Consider the following 6,739-nt stretch of genomic DNA (forward strand, 5'->3'; position numbering starts at 1 on the left):
AATTCCCTCACTGCTGAACTGACTCAACTGTAGGGGCATCAATACTGACATCTCTCACATAAGCTAGATACGCGTCACACCCCTTCTCAACCATTCGCTGAGCTTTAAGAAATGAAATAACTCTTCTGGGAGTATACTCTAAGGTACCTCTCCACCCTAATCGCGGTAATCCTGGCATAGCCAGTGTCACGGTCTTAGCGTGACAATCAAGAATAATATAATGGGGCGACAACCAATCAAACATGACCGATACACGCGGTCCACAATAAGAGAATCTCCCACAGGAGTAGACACATAAACAGGGGAACTCAAGGAATCCCGAGATACGCCCAAATACGGGGCAAAATAAGAGGACACATAGAAATATGTAGAGCCTAGATCAAATAAGACTGACGCGTCTCTATTACAGACAGGAACAATACCTGTAATGAAAGAGTTGGAAGAAACTGCCTCTATACGAGCCGGAAGAGCATAATATCTGGCCTGGCCTCCCCCTCTAGGGTGACCTCGACCTCCCCGACCTCCACCTTGAGCTGGCTGAGCAGGTGGGGCGGTAGCTGGTGCTAGAATCATAGCCTGAGGACCCGATGGAATACGCTGTGCCTGAGAAGTCTGTGGAGGTGTACCTCTCCTAAGTCTGGGGCAATCCCTCACCATATGGCGAGTGTCGCCACACTCAAAACATGCTCTCGAAGAGCGTGGCTGTTATGACTAGCTCGGGCCAGGCCTGCTGGACTGACCGCTAAAAGCACCCCATGTAGGAGGTGCACTAGATACTGGCGGTGCATAATAAGGCTCCTGAGGCCTAGATAGGGCCGGGATACCACTGGCAGCTGGAATTGCTGAATGGACGGGGCGACTCCCATAGCCTCTACCATGGCGAACTGCAGCTGGGGCACGAGTACCACTATAAGTGCCAGACTCTCGGGACTTCTTGGCCTCCCTTTCCTCTCTATCCCAAGCGAGCATGCCCTCCAATCTCCTAGCAATACTCACAACCTACTGGTAAGAAATATCCATCTCTAACTCCCGGGCCATACTAATCCTGATACTGGGGTGGAGTTCCTTAATAAACCAACGAACCCTCTCTCGAACTGTGTCAACCAAGGCTGGTGCATGTCGGGCCAAGTCACTGAAGCGAACTGCATACTCTGATACAGTCATAGCACCCTAGCGCAGCTACTCAAACTCGACACGCCATGCGTCCCTGAGGCTCTGAGAGAAATACTCTCTCAAAATCATGTCCGAGAACTGAGTCTATGTAAGTGAAGCTGCCTCAACCGGACTACTCAACTCAAAAGCACGCCACCACTGATAGGCTGCTCCTTTAAGCTGGAATGCAGTAAAGGAAACCCTACTCGACTCCGCTACACCCATAGTACGGAGAATACGGTGACACTCCTCCAGAAAACCTTGGGCATCCTTTGACGCCAATCCACTGAAGGTAGGAGGGTGGTACTTCTTGTACCTCTCAAGTCTCAGTTGCTCCACCTCAGAAACTGCTGCCCTAACCTCGGGCTAAGCTGGAGCTACTAGCTCCATCAGTAAAATCTCTGGAATTTGATCGGCCTGAACCCGGAGCTCTGGAGTACCAGCGACGGGAGTCTATGCTCCTCCCCTGGCCTGAGATGTGGCGGGAGAAAGTGGAATCAATCCAGCCTGAGCTAAGGTGCTGAACATGCTCAGAAACTTGGCTAGAGTCTCCTGGAGGGCTGGTGCAGCAACAGGTACCTCAGGTGTCTGCCCTTTAACTGGAGCTACTGGGGGCTCCTCTGTAGCAGCTCGTGCAGTTGCTCTGGCTGTACCGCGTGGACGTCCTCGGCCTCTACCCCGGCCCCAGCCTCTCACAGCTCTAGCAGGGGGCGCGGGTGCATGGTCATCAGATCGGCATGCACGTGTCCTCATCATCTGTGAGAGAATAGAATACAAAAGTTTAGAATTTTTTATGCCAACAAATTTCGCACGACAAGGAATCAAAGAAGTATAACTTTTACTAACAGTTCCCTAGCCTCCCGAAGATAAGTACAGACGTCTCCGTACCGATCCATGAGACTCTAATAAACCGTCTTGTGATTCACGACACTTATGAACCTAGAGCTCTGATACCAACTTGTCACGACCCAAACTCCCTCCGTATAACGTCGTGACGACACCTAGTCTCTACGACTAGGTAAGCCTAACAAATTGCGGAAAATAACAAAACGAAAGTAAAACTTGGAAACTAATAGTAGTGGATAACTAAATAACTAGTAATAATGCCGCTCGACATGTACAATAACTAATACTCTATAAATACACAGTCTTCCCAAAACACGGAACATCATAAGTATCTTGAAGTCTCTGGAGAGAATAGAGGGGGACTCCGAGGTCTGTGGACGCGATAGATGTACCTTGAAGTCTCTGTACAACAACAAACACTCTCAGCTAGTAGTGGGGTTGATACGAAGTACCTGGATCTGCACACAAAAATATGTGCAGAAGAGTAGCATGAGTACACCACAACGGTACCTAGTAAGTGCCAAGCCTAACCTTGGTCGAGTAGTGACGAGGCCAGGTCAGGCCCACTGGTATATAAAAAATAGAGCAGGAGAATATACAGTATAATAAAAGACTAGAATTTAACAAAAAGAAACACAGCAAGGCAACAATACAACACACAGGGGTAAACAACAGGGGATCTCCCGAGATACCGTCTCGTAGTCCAAAATAATTATACAGAGAGAACTCTCGAGGTACTGCCTCGTAGTCTCAAAAGTAAATGTGCAGGGAGAACTCCTGAGGTACCGCCTCGTAGTCTCAAAAATAAATGTGCAGGGAGAACTCCTGAGGAACTGCCTCGCAGTATCAAAAGTAAATATACAGGGAGAACTCCCGAGGAACCGCCTCGTAGTCTCAAAAGTAAATGTGCAGGGAGAACTCCCGACGAACCGCCTCGTAGTCTCAAAAGTAAATGTGTAGGGAGAACTCCCGATAAACCGCCTCGTAGTCTCAAAAGTAAACACACAGCTCAAACCGATAAATACAACAGTTAACAACAAGATTTCTATAGTTCTACTGATAAAGAACAAGGAAAAGCAGGAAAAATCAACTAGGTATACTTTACAGAGTTCAAATAAGAAGTTAAAGCACGTAGACATGCGATATTAGATTAAACAGGATAACTACCTATATTGGAATAGCTCAATTAAGAATGAAAATAGACTAATACTTATTTAAATGGTATAACTCAAATTAAAGGAAAAATAGGTTGCTACTCAGTAAAAATAAATCGGGTTTTACAACAAATAGCATGTGTACGTACTCGTCACCTCACGTATACGGCGCTCACATAACACAACAGTACCAAATCCTAAGGGAATTTTTCCCACACAAGGTTGGGCAAGCCACTTACATCGAACCAAGCTCAATCAATCGGTAACAATGCCTTTTCCACGAATATCCGACTCCGAATGGCCCAAATCTAGACAAAATCAATTACATACTATAAATACAACTATAAGAAATTAATCTAATTAATGAAAGCAAAGCTAAAACAAGAATTTAGAAAATCGCCCCAAAACGTCGACCCGGGCCCACGTCTCGAAATTAGGTAAAAGTCACAAAATATGAACATTCATTTACTCACGAGTTCACTTGTACCAAAATTATCCAAATCCGATGTCAAAATCCCAATCAAAACTCAAAAACTTAGTTGAATAACTTCTTCCATTTTCCCCAAATTTTCAACCCAAATCCAAAATTAAAGGATGTAATTAATGATAGATTAGTGGGATATAACAAAAAAAAAGTGAAGAATCATTACCCAATCGATGTCGCTGAAAATCCCTCAAAATCTCGTCCAAATCCGAGCTCCCTATCTCAAGTTTTGATAAAAATGGTCAACCCTCGATTTTGAAAACTTTAATATTGCCCAGACCTTTCCTTCTTCGTGAACGCGACCACACCCTCGCGTTCGCGAAGCACAAATTTACTTCGGCCCAAAATCCTCTATCGCGAATGCGATGCTATTGTGGCGAACGCGAAGACCACTCAGTTCGACCCTACGCGAACGCGGGACCTCCATCGCGAATGCGTAGACCAAGTACCTCAGTACTTCGCGAACGCGGGACCTCCATCGCGAACGCGAAGCAAAAAATCTTGCCTTCCTCTAGTTCCTCTTCACGAATGCGAGACTCCCCTCGCGAACGCGAAGAAGGAAACCAGAACTGAAGAACACCAGAAATCTGCAATCTCTCCTAGGTCCAAAATGATCCGTTAACCACCCGAAATCAACCCGAGGCCCCCGGGACCTCAACCAAATATACCTACAAGTCCTAAAATACCATACGAACTTAGTCGAGCCTTCAAATCACATCAAACAATGCTAAAAACACGAATCTCCCTCCAATTCAAACTTAATGAACTTTGAAAGTTCAAACTTCTACAACTGATGCCGAAACATATCAAATCACGTCTGATTGACCTCAAATTTTGCACACAAGTCATAATTGACATTACGGACCTACTCCAACTTCCTGAATCGGAATTTGACCCCGATTTCAAAAGGTCCACTACCGGTCAAAATTTCCAAAAATTCGACTTTCGCAAATTCAAGTCAAAATCAGCTACGGACCTCCAATTCATAGTCTAGACACGCTCCAAAGTCCAAAATCACCCAGCGGAGCTAACAGAACCTACAGAACTCCATTTCGGTATCGTCTTCAAACAGTTCCGATTATAGTCAAAATCCTAAGGCTTAAGCTTCCGTTTAGGGACTAAGTATCCCAAAACACTCCGAAACCAAAAACAAAGCCTCCCGGCAAGTCACATAAGTAGAAAAAGATACGGGGGAAGAAGTAAATAGGGGATCAGGGCTAATACACTCAAAACGACCGGTCGAGTCGTTACATATGGTGATCTAGATATATTTATGGAAATTTACCTCCTATAGCAAAGGTATACACCTTATTTTTTATAAACCAAAATTATTTTAAAATATTATTTTCTATAGCTACTTGTTATATTTTATAGCAAAATAAGTATTTATGGTATATACTACAATTGAGGCATGAAATACGCTATTTATATTTTTCCTCTCTCTTTCTTTCAATTAACACACGATTCTCTCTAAGAAGTTTTCTTCTTTCTCTCTCTCTCTCTCTCTCTCATTCTTCTCTCTCTTAGAGCAAAATAGGTCGAATCATAGATACACGAAAGGAGAAACAAATCATGAAAGAAAGCCTAAAAATCTCTAGGTGCAGATTGATAATATATGTGGCCTACTTTTAGCCAATGATTATTAGCCTTGTTAGTTTTTTCATGGCTTTTTCTTAGTGGCCTTATTGGACATATTATGTACTCTCATTCTAGGTCTTGTTGGCCAATTGTATACCAAGCAACTCAAATTCCTTTGGCTATAAATTGAGCTGATTCTAGCTCTTTCTAAACACACCAACAAGATTTGAGTCTTCATTTCTTGTTTCTTCATCTCCCCCTTTATTTATTGCGAGTATTTTGTAAGAGAGTTGAGTATTGGAAAACACTTGTGTGATCCTCTTTCTTCGGAGTGATCTTGTGAGGTTATTCTATCGGGGGTATTTGGGATTAATTAGAGTATTTACTCTAATTTTATACGCTCTTTTGTACTCTTGTTGCTATAGTGAAATTGCTCTTCTTCACTTGTGGACGTAGGTCACACTGACCGAACTACGTTAAATTGGTGCCTTCTTTATATGCTTTAATTACCATCATTATCAACTTGCATTGTCTTTGTTATTGTTATTATAATATTTTTTGGCTAAATTCCGCACTAACCGTGTTCCTGATCCTAACAAATTAGTATCAGAGCCAGATCTAACCGAGTTAGTTTAAATAGCCAAAATGACTCTAACAAAGTCTTATGTTGAGAAATTTGACCGAAGTGCAAACTTCAAAATATGGCAATTAAAGATGAAAGCTATCCTAATTCAGGATGGCTTAGATTTGGTACTGCAAGGAAATGAGAAGAAGTCGGATAAAATGACGGACGAGGAGTTTTTCCTCATAGACAAAAAGGCAAAAGCAAATATTATTTTAAATCTTTTAAATGAAGTTTTGCGTGAAGTTGCAGCAGAAAGCTCAGCCAAAGGCATATGAAAAAAGCTGAAAACTCTATATATGAAAAGAACAATAGAAAACAGCCTTTACCTAAAGCAAAAATTCTACACTTTTTGTATGGATGAAGTACCTCTATACTTACACATCTTCGTACATTTGATTCTCTTCTTATGGATTTAAGTAACATAGATGTTGAAATCAAAGATGAGGATCAAGCTGTGTGTCACGACCCCAAATTCCCTCCGTAGGATGTCGTGATGGCACCTAGTCACTAAGACTAGGTAAGCCTATCAATGCGGAATAACTGAATATAAACTGAAATTTAATCCTTAATAGTCGAATAAATAAGAACTGCTAATTTAACAATTTCAAATCCCAAAACTCGGTAGGAATAAGTCACAAGCTTTTAAGAATTTATTCTAAGTGTCTCTATACATCAGAGTCTAAAGAGAATAAGGAAAGCAACACAAAAAAGGATAGAAGGGGACTCCGAGGTCTGCGGAAGCTGACAGATATACCTTGAAGTCTCCGAGTACGGCTAGTTCACCGATGCCTGGTCTGATAGGAAGTACTTGGATCTGCACAAAAAGATGTGCAGAAGCGTATTATGAGTACACCACAGCGATTTTCAGTAAGTGCCAAACCTAACCTCGGTAGAGTAGTG

Source organism: Nicotiana tomentosiformis, chromosome 1 (assembly GCF_000390325.3).
Source record: "Nicotiana tomentosiformis chromosome 1, ASM39032v3, whole genome shotgun sequence".
NCBI lineage: Eukaryota > Viridiplantae > Streptophyta > Magnoliopsida > Solanales > Solanaceae > Nicotiana > Nicotiana tomentosiformis.